Here is a 16,478-nt window from a genome sequence, read left to right on the forward strand (position 1 = left end):
ATTAAAACTGGTATATCAAAAATGATTGCATACTGTTATCCACAGTCAGTAAATAAACGTTTATTGCTTCTACAGAAATCAAACCATTTTCATAATTGCAGAGCAGTGTTTTGCATGTTTCCACTGGTTTATTGGAGGTTTCTGGTTGGTTGTAAGCTCCATGTCTTTGAGGTTTCAAAAGCCTCTTTGCCATCACCCTAATCTTTACCTCCCTCTACAGATAAATAAGTAAGCGATCGTTAGAGGACCTACTCAATTTGCTATTTTTATTTTTCGAGCTGGACGCATCAGCATTATTTTCTATCAACAATGGTCTTCTTGACAATTCATGAGTAATTAAAAAGTTATTTCACCATCTTTCCAGTTTCATAAGTTTTTGTTGAACCCAAAGTAGTGTTCCCTTTGCGCAATAGTCAACAAGTATTTTTAATGGATACTTGAAATGCCCTTAAAAATCTATATAAATATATTTTTAAAGAGATTAAATGGCTAAAATTTGTAGTGTTTCCCGCTTTCTTAAATCTTTGACTTGATGAAACCGCTTGTATTGAACACAAAACATTTTTGTTCATCTTTCCTGCTGATCGGTCATTGTTGTGTGTGTGTGTGTGAGAATGCAGTTTTGTTAAAATTGTTTAACATTTATTTCTAAACCAAGCACCTTAGCATCTTTTAATACCACGGTTAGCATTGCTAACTGGGGCTAGCTGTTTCTGTGTCTATTTGCTAGAGAATAAACTTCACCTTCAAGTTGAGATTTTCAAAAGCCTGCCAACGTTTCCAAACACAGCATGCTCCATGACAAAGGTTGAAAGTCCAAAAGGATAAAACATAACTTTTCTGTACTTTGTTCAGCTTCCCTGTTATCTGCTAAAAGCCTCAATCTCTCTTTAAGTAGCGGTCTGATGAATGAAGCCAACATGTCGTTGTGTGAAATTTTCTTGTTGATCTCTGTCCTTCAACCTCATTTTAAAGTCCTGGATACTGAAGACAGGTTCTTAACTCTGTACCATTATCCACACCGAAGATAATGTGCAACCTGGTAATTATTAAGTTTGGTCACTGATCAGAAATTTATTTTCGAAGGCTGATTAAGCCGATAATGAGTTGATTCCAGTCACCAGTTAATATCTCGGTGTAGTATTCCATGCTAGTGTTACAAAATTTATATAAGACTTGATAATTTTTTATGCTTGTGTTTCCGCACAAAAGGTGCTGACTGTGCCTACCGATTTTGTATATCAACTGTATATCAACATTGCAATTTCAGTGTGCGGGATACTAATATTGCAAAGGACTGTTCAAATGGCAATACTTAGCTTTTATTTGACAAATGTCATAAATTACCGCTTTGAATGCAAATTGTATTTTCAGCCTGTTGGGACAGACAACACAGCAGAGACTCACATCTGACGCAGTGCTGAAAACATCGTAATGACTGAATATTGTTTGCAGCTTATATTGTCATCACAATTTAACATATTCAATCAAGGCAGTCCCACAATCACCTTATATTGTACAGCCCTTATTCTGAACATCATTTTAAACACAGACCTGTATTGGTTAACAAAGACTGAGAATAAGGAGATAATTTGTGAAAATCCATTTGAAATCTTACTTTTAAACAGAAAAAAAAATTGACTCAATATTGCTTTGGAACAGTTCTCCATTTGTTCGGGATGTGCAGTGGTCTGGGTATTTTAAGTAACGTATGCTGAATTGAAGGAGGTAAAACTATTCAGGATACTGAACAGCAATCAGTAGGTTACATTTAAAACAACACGTTTCAAGATTTTTCTTTGTCTATAGGGGCAATGATCAGTTATAGCACTACTGAATAATCTTTTTTCACAGACATGGTTCAACACACAGAGAACTGCATGCGTCATATTTAAAAAAATATACACAATAACTAGAAAAATTCCTCATGAAGTTCTGATGGACCCTGCTGCTTGGTGTTTTATTCTCGGACAAGAACCAAAGGTTCTGTGGCTGAGTTAGATGTAACTTGCTTCATATTCAGTTCGTGTGTCTCTGTCAGTTCCTTGAAACTGACCAAATAGGTATTCCTGTATCGCACAGACTTTTTCGTGAAAGTCGTTCAGTCTGTTATACCATCCTGTGTGTCTGATCAGCTGTTTGTAAATCCAGGACAGATATACCCCCAAAGTCACCACCCACATGTGCTCCTCACTACTGCTGTTCACCTGAGGTTGTGTGAACAGGTACTTTGTCTGGCAAAAGAAAACCCATTGTAAAAACGGTCCTGAAATTGCTTTATATACCTTTGTATGATTAAAATGTAAATTGATGTAAATGTTTGTTGTGCTTAAAAGGAAAACAGTAGCAGGCTTCGACGTTTCCATGTGTGTAAATAACCCAGAATTCTCCGCAAACAGGAAGTTATCTGTGTTTCTAGATGAACGTGTGACGACACAGACATATATACGTAGACGCGTCATAGGGCGCAGGTTCGCACGTCAACGTCACCGCCATATTGTATGTGGCAGAAAAAAGTTGAGTTCTGTTGTAGTGAACGTGGATCAGAGAAGATGCCTCATTCCTGTGCTGCATGGAAATGTATTCTGGCTCATTTCACTACTTGTATCTGCCTTCTATAAACTAAGGCTGCACCATGTTGCAAAACTGGACACACTAAAGCTGCAGAGTGGTAACACAGGCTATGTTGTGTTATGAATATAAGGATTGTTAAATCTAAACATTGTGGTCTTCATTATTTCATAAAACCGTGTCACATTTGAACCTTTAGGAACAGACTTTTTGGGTGAGTATTAAAGAGGTAAAATTAATAATATGAGAAAAAAAGTCCTAGGTCAATAAAGTAAAAATAAACAAACAAACACAAAAGTGATATTGTTATGATAAAAACGTCATAATATGAGAATTAAGGGGGAACATTTCCAGAATAATCACAGTTTGCAGAATTATTTCACTCCTGGAATAATAGGGCCAGGTTAGATTATTTTAAATACTTTTATTCTTTAGGAGAATAAATTCAGGAGAATGAAGCTAAAGGGATACGAAAATAAACTTGTAATATTACAAAAAAAATACTACGAATACAAAGTATATTCAGAGATTAAAGTCCCTCTGATACTGTTTAAGTGACTGAGTAACTGCAGATTTGCCACATTTAAGATGGCGGACGCTCTGACGCATCGCAGCATAGGCAGAACCCGCCCAATGACGCGTCTACACTTATATTATGTCTATGTGTGACGACACAGCGAAGCCTCAAAAATAGTGAATTTTGACGACATGGTCCATCTAGTAATCTTACGTCATTTATATTTACAATACAAGTTTTTGTGCATCTATTGATAACGCTTGCTTATAGTTTCATGTTACATTAAATTACAAAGATCCTTTAAATATTTAGCTTTTTGGCTGTTAGTGGGAACAAGCTGTACACACGTTAACGGTTGTGATCACATCTCGCTTTAAAAAATACGTGGCAAATGCCAAACCTCCAGGTAGATACTTTTTTTTCGGATTCGGTCTGCATGGAACAAAAATGGCACTCATTTCAAGCGACCGCTTCCTGGATCGCTGTCCGAAGCTCAATGCCAATTTCAGATTAGTTTTAGTATAAACCAGACAGTGAAGGAAAGCGTCTTCCACACAGGCTGCTATATTTATCCATGGGTTTTTCTTTTTTTTTTTGTTTTTTTTGGTTAGAGCAGAAACTTGCAAGTTTATGCTTACAAATAACAAAAACAGTGAGCTAAACGAGGTGAACATTTCTAAAAAAAAACCCCACAAAAACAAATTTTGACACATTTGATTTAAAGATGTCTGGTTATTAAAAGTTATCACTCAAACATTAGTGGACTCCTGACCGTGTGGCTCCACGTCTGGCTGCTCTGAAACGCCGACTTGATATTTACGACGGGGTGATAGTGTGTGAACCGGCGGGGCGACCGCCGCGGTTGTGAACTGCTCGGCTGTGATTCTTCGCCGTGCTGCGGCTGCGTATTCGGGGCTTGCAGGGTCTCGCCGCACAGTGTGCCGCTTGTACGTCATGCCAAGGACCTGGGGGCTCGCTGAAGGTCAGTGGGCTGAGTGAACCACGCCGGCTGGGCAGCAGTGTGTGTCTGTGCGCTGCTCTGTGACAATGGGAGAATACCATGATATAAAGCAGCAACACTCAGATCTCTGTGCTCTTTCACAAGGGACACTTTGTACTTTTCTGCACTGGTGGGGTGACGGGGGTGAAGCCAAAAGGGAGGACGGAGGGAGCCGCAGCGGGACAAGGGGGGGTCGGAGTTGTTGCGGCCGTTTGGCTCTTTTACTATCTTGGCTGTGTTACGACTGTCATCTCCTCGGGGACGAGTTATGTAAAGCATAACGGGAGGGCCATTAGGTGAAAACAATGGGAGGATATCAGACTTAATGATCACTGATTGTTTGAGGTATGCATTCATTACGATATCCTTTTAACATGTTTGCTCTGCTGCCGAATCCGTTCTCGGTAAACAACTCAGTTCACATTGGGACTGTTAATTATAAATTCAATACAAATGAAGGGACAAACATCAGGGCTCGATGGGAACTTAGTATTTACAGTGTGCCGCCTAGCATCCTGCATGATATACCGTAGCGTTATCCATCACAGATCCAGAGTTGTTTGCCATCATTGAGCGAATTAATGTCATGAGATAGCTGCAGCCCAGCGAGAACAGCATATCTCTGAGCTCTTCTCTGTATTGTGTGACATGGTTATTACACCGCCATCAATCACTGCTTCATGCTTTTCTGCAAGTATTTCCTCTTTCTCCAATAACTCATTAACCTCAGGGGCGCTGTAGTGCTGATGATGGCGTGGATGACTCCACACAACCGAAGCCAGGCATCTTTTGGATTCAGGATGTTTGATTTCACTTCCGGTCTCCTTTTTTACAATAAGATAAACAGTGTTTGTTTTATTTCTGTGTTAAAAGAACACAGTTTTAATGGGAATTTCATTTTAAGAGGGTAATACTAAGATTAGTCCTAAACTAAGAGCTACATTAAAGCGAGTTTTTTTGAAGCTGATAGAAAAAAAGAATAAAAAATAACTCTTGGATCCAAGGTAGAGAATAGAACTGCAATACATAACATGTGCCCTTTAGCAGGTTATCAGTCCATTTAAATGGTACATGATCTAACATCTTTAATTGGAAAAGAGGCGTTTCCCCCCCCTGTTTTTAGTATGAATAATATGAAAATCAGAATAAAACATACATGCTCCATTCATATGTGCCACTAACATCCATGTTACATGATCTAACCGAGTACAGACATGAACACTGAAATCGGGTTGTCTTTTATCTACATTGGATTAGCGGTCCATTGCTTCCTGTATACACTCAAGGACCACCCACTGAACATAAATGGCTTTCCTCAAGCAGCAGTTTTAACTATTAGACATTTATGTGATAAGAAAACGTCTAAAAAGTATTATTAAAATCTGACTCTGATTGATCTAAAATGTTCAAGAACAATATACAGCAAGTTTGGGAATAGGCCCTCGTCAATGAAGGTAAATTGATGACGTACTTTCTCTAACAGAAAGAAACAGCCTTCTTGTGCTTTTTATTTAGTCTATTTTGTAGTTTTTTTAACTGCCTTTTTCCAGACATACTTTCTCAACCGATCATTTGTTTGTTTATTTAGTTCATTGATCAGTGACCGTGTATAGGAACATTAATCTCATGGGAAAATATGCTTTATACCAGATTTTAGCTCTCAGCTCTAATTTCCATCTGCAGTCCCTGAAACAGCAAAACATATACAGTATTACACAAAGAAGTGTTCTAAAAAAAACAACACAGAGCATAAACAGCTGGTAAGGAAACTGTTCATTGCCTAATGGCGGGTTCACAGCAGGGTTAGATTTAGGGTTGTGTGTTATCCCTCAAAGACAAATGAGGACTCACCCTGTTGAATGTGACGTGTAGCCAATCAGAAAGCGCGATGAGGGAAAACCATAATAAACACAACTCACATCCATGTCATAGTGTAGCAGATGTAGAGCCCCTGTTCCATCAACACCTTTTTGTTTTTGTAATGTTTTTTCTCTGTTAAAATTAGTCCACAAACTATTGCCGGTGTTATTCCTCGTCATCCAGTAATGCTTGAGATGAATATGGGGAGCAAAAGTTTAAAAAAGTTATTACACTAGCTGAGTGCTGGGCTTGGGACAAAAAAAGTGGCCTGGGAGTTACAGACTGGCCCAATTTCTGGGTTGAAAGTTTAATGAAAAACATAGGTATATATTGAAAAAACAAAAGAAAAACAAGATCAAATAAATGACTTCACGTTCAAAAACAAGGCCCAAAAAACCACAACACTCAACTCATGAAATTTACAAGTGCCTTTAGAAAAAAAAAAGCAAGCCCAAAATGGCTTATAATAAGCGGACTTGGCAACGCTGCACCTCACGACTAAAGGTCGCGTTGGGTTGTCGCGCAGGTCTGTGCGGACTCGGCGCAAGCCCATAGAAGCACTAGACGTTTATAATAGGACATTTCTCAAATGAGGTCAAAGTCCTAAATTTAGAACAGCATAGCGCGTGCAGCCGTGTTGGAGTCATACAAATGGTAAAGCTTGAATAGTTTACTTCTATGAGTCAAATAGTGAACAGATCTATCCTGAATATCGCCTCAACAGAGATAATATGGAAATGACAAAACACTGCTGCATTGGTTTCTGCCAGAGTGACTTGCAATTTTTTCCATTGATTTTCCAAAACCCCGAAGGATTGTAACCAAGAGGACTTTACTATTGAACCACCTATGTGCGTTCTACATTTCCTCGGTGGAAACGTGCCAACACTCGAATGTCCAGACCTAATACCAGCGACTGCAATGTCTGTGCAGGTAGGCTACATTTATTTGGCTTTTTCTCAGCAGAATGAAAACTGTTATACTGTTTACAGGACCATGGTAATTCAGTCTGACAGCAGGAATGGATTAAAAGTTTTATTTAGACAGCCAAGATCTCTCATGGTAAACACTTTGGGGGAGAGAGTCAGGTTAGTAGTGGCTGCGTGTGGATCAGTGGGAAGATACTGAAATTGAGCCACTAACCACCCTGGAATCCGGGATCCAATAATCCGAACTGAGATCTCTGTCCAGGAATTGTTAGCAATTTGTTGATCACGGTGATCATTTTGGGCCAAATCATAACAATGTCTATATTTAGAAACCTCTGCCAGAAAGAGCGCTTGCCCGTCCGCCATGTTTTTCCGCGCGGGACTGTCCACGTGGTTAGGAATTTTGCTACGTGCGCAGAGCGAAACTATTTGGGGCATGGTAGCCAAAATGACGTTGCGAATGCGTCAAGCATAAACCAGGCTTAATGCGGACCTATTTAATGTTGCTCATAGCATCAATGTTCGACAGGTAATGCGCCACAGAGAAATGACACGATGACCTAGAGCCACAGAATCACACATCTCTGTTAAATGAGAGGGCTAAGCTTGGAGGTTTAATAGGGACTCAGCTTTTAGATTCGTGACTGCTGAGTTATAAGCGCCACAGAATGTTTTTGTTTTTGTTGGACGGGCTTTATGGGACAAGTCTTTCTAATGTCAGCTGTTCAATCTGCTGGTTGGCTCTGTAGTGCTTGTTTTTAAGGTCTGGCTTCATGCTTGACCACAACTGAATGATGCCAATGTGAAAAGGAAGAACTGAAAATGTAGGATTTGTCTGTCCCCTTTTAACACATTTGAGTTTTGGGGTTAAAATGATTGAATGACTGTTTTTGTGCTTACACAGAAGTCATGGGTTATCTTCCTTTACTTGTTGGATTCAGCTAAATATGAACGTAAATGTCTGAATAATAATGCGGGTGAATGAATGGATCTGTGTGACATTATTTATTCATTTTGCCTGTAAGACAAGTAAAAGATCGGATCGTACAGGTTGGATTTTAGTGTTTGTTACGTGCTGTCTGCTTGCATCTCAATCAGCCCGGATGTAAGTCAAAGCCACATGTGAACAGGGCCACAAAAATTCAAAACAGTCTCTGAGCTTGTTTAAAAAGCGTCGACAGTGACATAAAGGCTCAGACTCTTTCTGGTCACCGAACAAGTCTTGGATCCTTTGCAAAACAAGCTTGCTTTATGCTCTGACAATTGTTTATGAATTTAGCATTTTATAGGAAATCTTTCCTTTCTTGTCTATTTCTTAATGGTTTTATTGTTAGTTTTATTGTTTATTCTTTGTGATATTCCGGTTTTCAAGACAATTACTTTTAGATTATATACTTTTAGTCAGTTTAAAGACAAATTGTACAAACTAAATAACAATAGTTTCTGCTTTTGAGACTGACAAGGCCAACGTATTCCTTTAATGCAGAAACTATTAACCAGGTAAATTTGACCCTCAGATTAAAACTTCTATTCTAGAGTTTCGCAGCATTTAAAAGACAAACTTTATCAGACAGGAGCAAAAAAAGGCTGTAATTTAGTCATGAGACCAATTTATTGTGCAGAATATTGGCTAATGCAATCAGACAAATCTTGTTACAAAATGTTGAACATGATTACAGTGCATTCATGCATGTAAATGAGCATTTACCCTGAACAGGATTGCCCGGGTTCTCTTTCTTCACTGTTGTTGCCAGCTGAATCCGTCACGTCAGACCTGCGGCGACTCTCGCACTCAATCTTGAGCGTATCTGGTCTCTAAATGTGGACTACTTTATGTTCCACTCTTGGAAATGAACGGCATTTTGTCCCGACAAGTCAATAATAAGCCATTCAGGCTGAATGATTGTTTCCTTAACTGTACCGCATGTGTGTTTTTACAGCTGCTTGCAGAAGAAGCGTGTGGCCGTTCCAGGATCTTATTGTGTGCTTTTCCTCATGCTTACACAATGCGATTCAATGTGTAGCATCCTGCAGCACCTTGATGTGCAGGGATTGTGCACATAAACCTTCTCTGATGGAGATGTCCTGTTGCATGCAAGCTTCTCCCATCTCAAAGTCTTTTGTTGTCGTGATCTGCAGCTTAAATCAATTAGCTGTAACTGTGTAGTTTAGACATTAGAGCACACACTCGTTCCACCCATCGTTCCGAACTCACAAGCTCCCCCGTCCTTTGTTATGGTTGACGCCTTCCCTTTTTGTCGCTGTCAAATGTTTGTCAGAACTGCTGCTGTTTGTTATTCTCTGGGAAGTTACATCACAAAAAAACGGCGGTCCTGCCTTCACGTGTGGGTGTCCATTGGGGCGTGCAAGCTGACATGTACTGCATGTTCTTCTCCCCGGTGTTCGATCAGACAACTGCAGCAGGCACATTTCAGGCACTCAGAAGTTGCACACTGGTCTCTGCAGATAAGCTTGTCAATAAGTTCTTTGGATTTTGTCACATTCTTCACCCCGGAGTTATTTGCTTTGTGGCCCCCCCGACAATGGTCAGCCTTGCTTTGTGAGCGCTGTTGACACGGCTGCTGCGAGAGGTCAAGACTGGCTCCTAAAAATATCAGGCCCTCTGTGTCTCTCTGAATCGTTGCGTCACTGGGAGCAGTCTTATCAGAGCTTGCGTCAGAGCAACAGGCAGTGCCGCTCCATCCAGCCCCGTTTTTTTCACTGGATACACACAGGCCTGTATTTTCACAGCCAGGCCAACATTTTTGTTATGTTATAAAAAAAAATTCCATCTGTGTGTGTTAATGAAGTGTTGCCTAATGCATCTTCGAGCTCTGACCACGGTAAAATTGTTGGGCTACAAACTAAAATAAAAAAAAGTAAAAAATGAAGGTGTACCTCTGGTTTCAAGTGGGTTCATCAAATAAAAATGTAAAATGTTTGTTGTGTATTTAGATTGTTCTATTCAAAATAGCTCAAGCTCAGTCCAAGTCTTTGGACAATGTCTGTGACCATACATTTTAAAATGTTGCCATTGATTCTCAGTTAGATTTAGGTGTAGACTTTGACTAGGCTTATCTAACAGATGCACGTGTTGCCTAAACTATTTCAGTGGGGCTCCTGTTGTTTGTTGATGTTGTCCTGTTTCAAGGTGAGCCTCTACCTCAGTCTGAAGTATCTGGCTGCCTCTAATAGGTTTTCTTTCAGGATTGTCCTGTGTTTAGCTCCATCCATTTTCCCATCAACTCTTGAAGTAGGGCGTCCCCGCAGCATGATGCTCCCACTAACGGGCTATCATGGGGATTAGGCTACATGTCTTACATGTAGCCTAAAGAGCTTGATTTTAGTCTAATTTGACCAGAGCACCTTCTTCTACAACATGGTCACTTTGTCTCCTACATGGTTTGTGGCAAATTGCAAAGCGGGCTCGTTTTATTTTTTTTACAATTATAATTTCTTTTTCATTTAATCTTTATTTCTACATGTATTCTCATTGGGATCCAAAATCTCATTTATGAGAGAGACCTGTTTGATGAAACAAAACAACAGTATTTATGGACTTCTTATAGATTTCTTTTAACAACGGCTTTGTTCTTACCGCTCTTTCATAAAGTTTGTGGAGTGCTCAATTAATGGTTTGTTTGCCCACATATTCTCCCACCTGAGCTATGGATTCCTACAGCTCCTCTAGAGTCACTGTAGGTCTCTTGGTAACAATTTCTGATTAATACTCCCTTTGTCAGATGTCCAAAGCTTGGGGTTTTGTTTTATTATCTCACTCTGCTATGAACTTTTGTGGTGTTCACGATGCTTTTATCTAATATTGACAAAACAGCTCTTTTTATATTTGTTTTGAGTTATACACAGGTGCATTCCATTTTTTATTAGGGGACTTTTGAAGGTAACTAGTTGTACTTTTTTTTTTTTAGGGGAATCAGAGTAAAAGGGTTGAACACAAATGCTCACTGCACTTTATTTATAATCTTTTTCCTTTCCCGTCACATTAGTTTGTTGATCTATCACATCAAATCCCAAAGCACTACGTTGTGGGGTTTCTAGTTGCAATTTGACAGAATGTGAAAAAGCAGTTGGTATGTACAGTATAACCTACACCAGCCATTAAATATCCTAGAAAATGAATGCAGAGAAGTTGTGGGTCTGTGTCGTAGCAAATCTTTCAGCTGTTCCAACCTTTGCAGCGGCCCTGACTGCAGGAGCAACCTCGCGTGCTTTCTCCATCTAGATGATAGACTTGGAGCTCAGCGGAGGAGGAAGTGCCGGCCTGTGACGATCACCTGTGCAAAGCCGCTGTTGTAGAACAACGCACGGCTGTAACAGCGGAGGAAGGAAGATGCAGGCGAGGCGGCGCATTGGGACGAGAATCTGATATTCTCCCCACGCGCTCCTTCCACTGCCTCCTTGATAAATAATTTGTGTGTTTAACTCGGCCGCGGCATTTTAACGAGCACACCTGCCACATGCGCGCTTCGCTCAGGCCTCGGATTGGGCGCAGATGGATGGGATTCCTCATACATGCAGCGACAGAGAAATGCAGTCCACATAAGAGGGAATCAAAATTTACACCAAGACATAAAAAAAAAACAAAAACATCTTGCATATCTCATTATTGTGCACAGCATTTTATTGTTACAGAGACACATTATTGTATGCAAACAGGCACACATACCACCAACACCTATCAGCCAATCTGCTCTGGGAAAGCAGTTATTAGTTTAGCATCACTTCTGAGACTGACAGGGAAAAAACAGCATCGCTAAGTGTCTCCGTCAGCGCTCGTGTCGAGTTGGTCCAGCGGCTGCCATGGAAACAGCTACGACTCAAGCAGCCGAGACCCAGTTTGTTCCCTGTTGACTGAAGTAAAATTCAAAAAGAAAGAGGAAAAAAAAAAAAAAACGGAGAGGAAAATTGTAGAAATCAGGTCAAAATTGATTTGTTATGTTTCATTTTCCCCACCGAGAAAGCAAGAACTACGGGGCAGGTGTTGGTGTGAGCCGTGGAGATGTGTTGCTGTTTTGGATGGATTTCTGCTCTGTTTTCCTCCCTCCCTCCGGTCCAAATGAGACAGTCCATTATTAAACATGGCAGTGACGAGGAAGAGGTCACATGTGAGGAGGTGGTAAGCGGGTGGAGGTGGTGGTGGTGGGGGGGATTGCTGGAAGATGTTTGTCAGTTGTCTGTTTCAGAGGAGCTTATCTGTGGTCGGCTTGCTGTGACAGTGCAGCTTTGTGTGGTCGCTGCTTTAGAATTCATGTGCTTTGGGATATAAAGTAACACGTTTCCAGGAATAAATGTTTGCTCTACAGACTGTATGCCTCTTTGTCGACCTATGATTTTTCTTCTCTGAATAATAATGCGAATAATACAGTAGCGTTCGAAATATTAGCAGTCCAATATTACTAACCGGAACAATAAATGCTTTGGTTTTGTGCAAAACCTAAATCCTTTACTAAAATAAAAAAGTAAATCATTATTAAAAGTGCCATGTTCAAGATAATAGCAGTATGGCATTTTGTAAGTAATGTAATTAATTATGATAAAAGGCTCAGGTGTCAAACAAGTGGTTATTTACATGGTGGTTATATGCTAGTAATATTGGATTCCTCTCTGAGAAGCTTATTAACACGGGTCCTACTAGATGTCCAGAAGAAATGCGTACTTTGATTAAGAAGTTGATTGGACAGTAGAAAATAGAAAAAGCAAAACAGAAATCAGCTAAAAATCAACAGAATTGTTCCAAAATGGAAACCAAAACAAGAAATAAAAAAACCAGCATATTAATAGAGATAGCCTAATTGCCAAATCACTAAAGACTCAACCAATAATCAGCAAAGACGGTTGACATTTACTTTTGGAGAACTGTGACAATTAGAAGATACCTATGTGAAACCAAGCTAAGGTAAAATTGCTATTAACACCAAAAAAGTCGCTAGCTAGTCGCTGTTTGAAAGAAAGACGCTAGAGGGGTCTGACTTGTCGCTAAATATAGCAACAAAGACACTAAATGGGAACACCGGACTGTCCTGTCTAGTTTTCCTTCCCTCCTGACAGCAGCGCAGCACAATAGCCATTAGCCGGCTTCACAGCCAGACAGGAAGGAGCAGACAGTGTTGGTTTTTCAAAATAAGGTAAATTGTAATATTTCATGATATTTAAATTCATATCTCCGATTATGGTTAGTGGAAGTGCACACACACACATCTATCTATCTATCTATCTATCTATCTATCTATCTATCTATCTATCTATCTATCTATCTATCTATCTATCTATCTATCTATCTATCTATCTATCTATCTATCTATCTATCTATCTATCTATCTATCTATCTATCTATCTATCTATCTATCTATCTATCTATCTATCTATCTATCTATCTATATATATATATATATTCCATAGTAACATGTTAATTTTTTCTTTTGTTAATTTTAAGTTAGCACTTTAGCCAGCACAGACACTGCTTTTAGTAGAGTAGCTGTTAACTTTAAATAACATGCAAATGTTTGCTTCTACATTTAGGTTTTATTAGCATATTGGCTAATGCTAACTTTTCAAAGAATTTAATTAGGTTTCTGTTTGAACTTGAAATTAACTTCAGATGAACTTATTTTCAAACTAGATTAAAGATGTTTGAAAACGTTTTTTTTTTTAAAGTGGAACTAAAGCCGATGTAAAAGTATAACCAGTATCCCCAGACAAATGTTCAAAAATGCCACCAAAGTGGGTGGTGCCAAGAGACTCTGGGGGGGGGGCACGGCAAAGCGTGCCGATAAGCGGTGGGGGTTAAGCGGTGCCAAAGGAAATTTGACATATTGAAACATGGAGAGTGACCAGAGCGATGCTGATGGTTGCGTCACAGATCGTCCTCTTGGAGTCTTTGTGGAGCCTAGTGGGGCTAAGCGTTATCAATCCAAGGCGCAGGCTCTAGGCGCTGACTCAGCGATGCCCAAAGCCGGCGCTGCAAAAGCAGTGGAGAACAGGATGGGCCCAGTTTCTGACTGGTAAAGTGATGTTAGCTGCATCATCGCTAACAAGGACTAACGTTCAAAGCAGTGACAAACTGTCAGAAAGTTTTATATATTTATATAAACATTTAAAGTATCTCAAGTAAAGATAACCTGAAAAGCTCACAATGCTCGTAAATCCAACTCCTGACAAACTTCGGGGGCGTGTGTCTGGGTGAAATGGATTTTTACCCGAACGTGGGGGCGGTGAAGTGTACCAAGCTCAGCTATTTTAACCAATAGGATTATTAAACTGCACTACCCACGTTCCAACCCATAGAGGTCAGCACGGCGGCAGTTTTAAGCCAGATATTGAAGAATTAAACACGTTTAACCATGAGGAAGACCAGCAGGATACCACACAGACATTGAAGCAACAGGGAGCATGAAATCAATGGAGGAAACCAGCAAGGAACTAAGAAAACCAGCACGCCTATTTACTGAAGGGAGATGTGGTAAATTACCTGGACTACAGGTGTGAGAAGTCAGGTGGGAATGAGGATAAGCTGATACTAATCAAGACAGAGGAGCTCAGAGTAGGAGTTTATTGAGCAGAACCTGAACAGAGACACCCGCAGGGAAGAAATCTTACAGAAAATTACAAAATTAACATAGAACACAAGTATAAACTAAAATGGTAACAACGAGAAATAATGAACAGGGAAGGAACAGAGACATAAACAAACCATGACAGTTTGCTCCTGTCATATTTCTGCTAATGGACAAATCAGCCCACTGAATTAACGTTCAACATCCACATAGCATTTATAGGTAAATTGATTTTATTTTTTTCTGTAGTTGGTTTTGTCTTCTTTGCAACTACTTTAAATTCATTTGACAGTACTTGAGGATAGTTTTTTTGTGGTCCAAGCTGTCTCTCAATGTGTTATCCGTTCACAGTGTATGAAACTGGGCAGCCCCGTGGGAGCTCCATGTGTCTCACAACAACAGAAAAGAAAACATGTGAAAAAGGTCCTTGGTTATGTGCAAATTTTGTTTTCTTTCCAACAATAATCATAATGATAAAAATATATAAAAAAAAAAAAAACACATTTTGGCAACTCCAGCACCAGAAAGCCTCAATAGTCGCACTCTCTCCACAGAAGTCACACCCGCCCACTTGCCAAAAGAAATGTGTGGTGTGTGGTTTTTCAGTGTTAAGACCCCGCAGCTTGTCCCCGCTCCTCGCCTGCAGGAATATGACTGAGGAATGGTGACCTTTAGCAGTATTGGGTTTAACTGTCTTTACATTACAAGGGGACTGATGGTGACTCAGCTGAACATTAATTATGTAATGTGTGGTAGGGTCTCGTGTTTCACTGGTACATCTCAGAAAAGCATGAGCTGTTAAACATCTACAGCAGAAAATATACAACACACACAAAAAAAAAAAAAAAATCACCAGCCAGAGCTAAAGAGATAGACTTGTGTTGCAATGCATAAATATTCTGATTGTGAAAATGTTTCCACTCCTCAAGGATGATTTATTGAGTCTAGAAAAGTGTTTCAAAATGTTTTTTTTTTCTTAACAGTATGAGTGCTATAAAAATGGAGCAGCAGGAACAAATCTTAAACATATCTTGGCTTAGAAGATCCTTTTTTTTATTATTTGCTCTTTGAAGATGTATCCCAGGCACTCCATTTATTTTAGCTTGTCCCCATACATAATCACAATTGTCCCCATAAATTCCAATACATCAGCTGCTAATGGAGTCCACAGTAAACTACATTAAATAAATGGCTGCATTTGTTTATCATTTGCTGGAGCAGCAAGTACTATTGTAATTTTTGTGTTGAATCTCTGTTAAACTCAGGCTGTCCCTAAATACTCTGTATAGTTTACTATAAAGTGCACCACTGCCATTTGGAAAGTCTTTTTTTTAAGACAAAATTGCACTTTAGGGCAAAGTTTCCAAAAGCTTAACCTATAGCTCATCAACGTTCTGCATAAAAAAGTTAGAATAGTTTGTCTTGTTAGTTATGTTTGAAAAGTCTGTGGCTCTGAATTAAACATCAAATACGGTATACATGGCCAATAACAATTGGCAATAATTTCTGAATGTTAGGGTGAATTAGCTTTCAGTATTTTTTTCTTCAACTTCATCGTACCTGTTGATATTCGTTTATTACAGGTTAAATTGGGTAACAACAATTTAACCTGTAATAAAGGTCCAACCTGTGGTCCTTTGGTGCATGTCTTCCCCCCCCCTCTCGTACCCCTTTCCTGTCAGACCACTATACAAAAAATGAACCACTAGTGCTGTAAAAACCTCAAAAAACAAATAAATATGTTTAATAGAAGATTCAGGATCTAAAAAACAATGTCGACATTAGACTTTTTAGGCAAGGCACGTTTTATATATATTCTCTTGAATAATAATATTCTGATTAATAAAAACAGTCGCATTTCTTGTTTTAAATAGTCCTTGTTTACAAAAATCTTTATCTACAGGCCATTTTTGTTGCTTGTGGTTAATGCAGAGAAAAGTCGAAATGAAATCGCAATTGTGGTTAAAATATATCGCAATTTTGATCTGATTTTGATCAGAGTAGATTTAAGATAGAAGACCTATGTG

At 39.3% G+C, this 16,478-nt stretch overlaps 1 protein-coding gene across 1 annotated transcript in view; it reads left to right on the forward strand.

The window, feature by feature from the left end:
* Window positions 1–16,478, forward strand: part of LOC105928589 (adenylate cyclase type 6) — a 69,226-nt gene that overhangs the window by 8,243 nt on the left and 44,505 nt on the right. The window lies entirely within an intron of this gene.

Source organism: Fundulus heteroclitus, chromosome 1, assembly GCF_011125445.2.
Source record: "Fundulus heteroclitus isolate FHET01 chromosome 1, MU-UCD_Fhet_4.1, whole genome shotgun sequence".
Lineage (NCBI taxonomy): Eukaryota > Metazoa > Chordata > Actinopteri > Cyprinodontiformes > Fundulidae > Fundulus > Fundulus heteroclitus.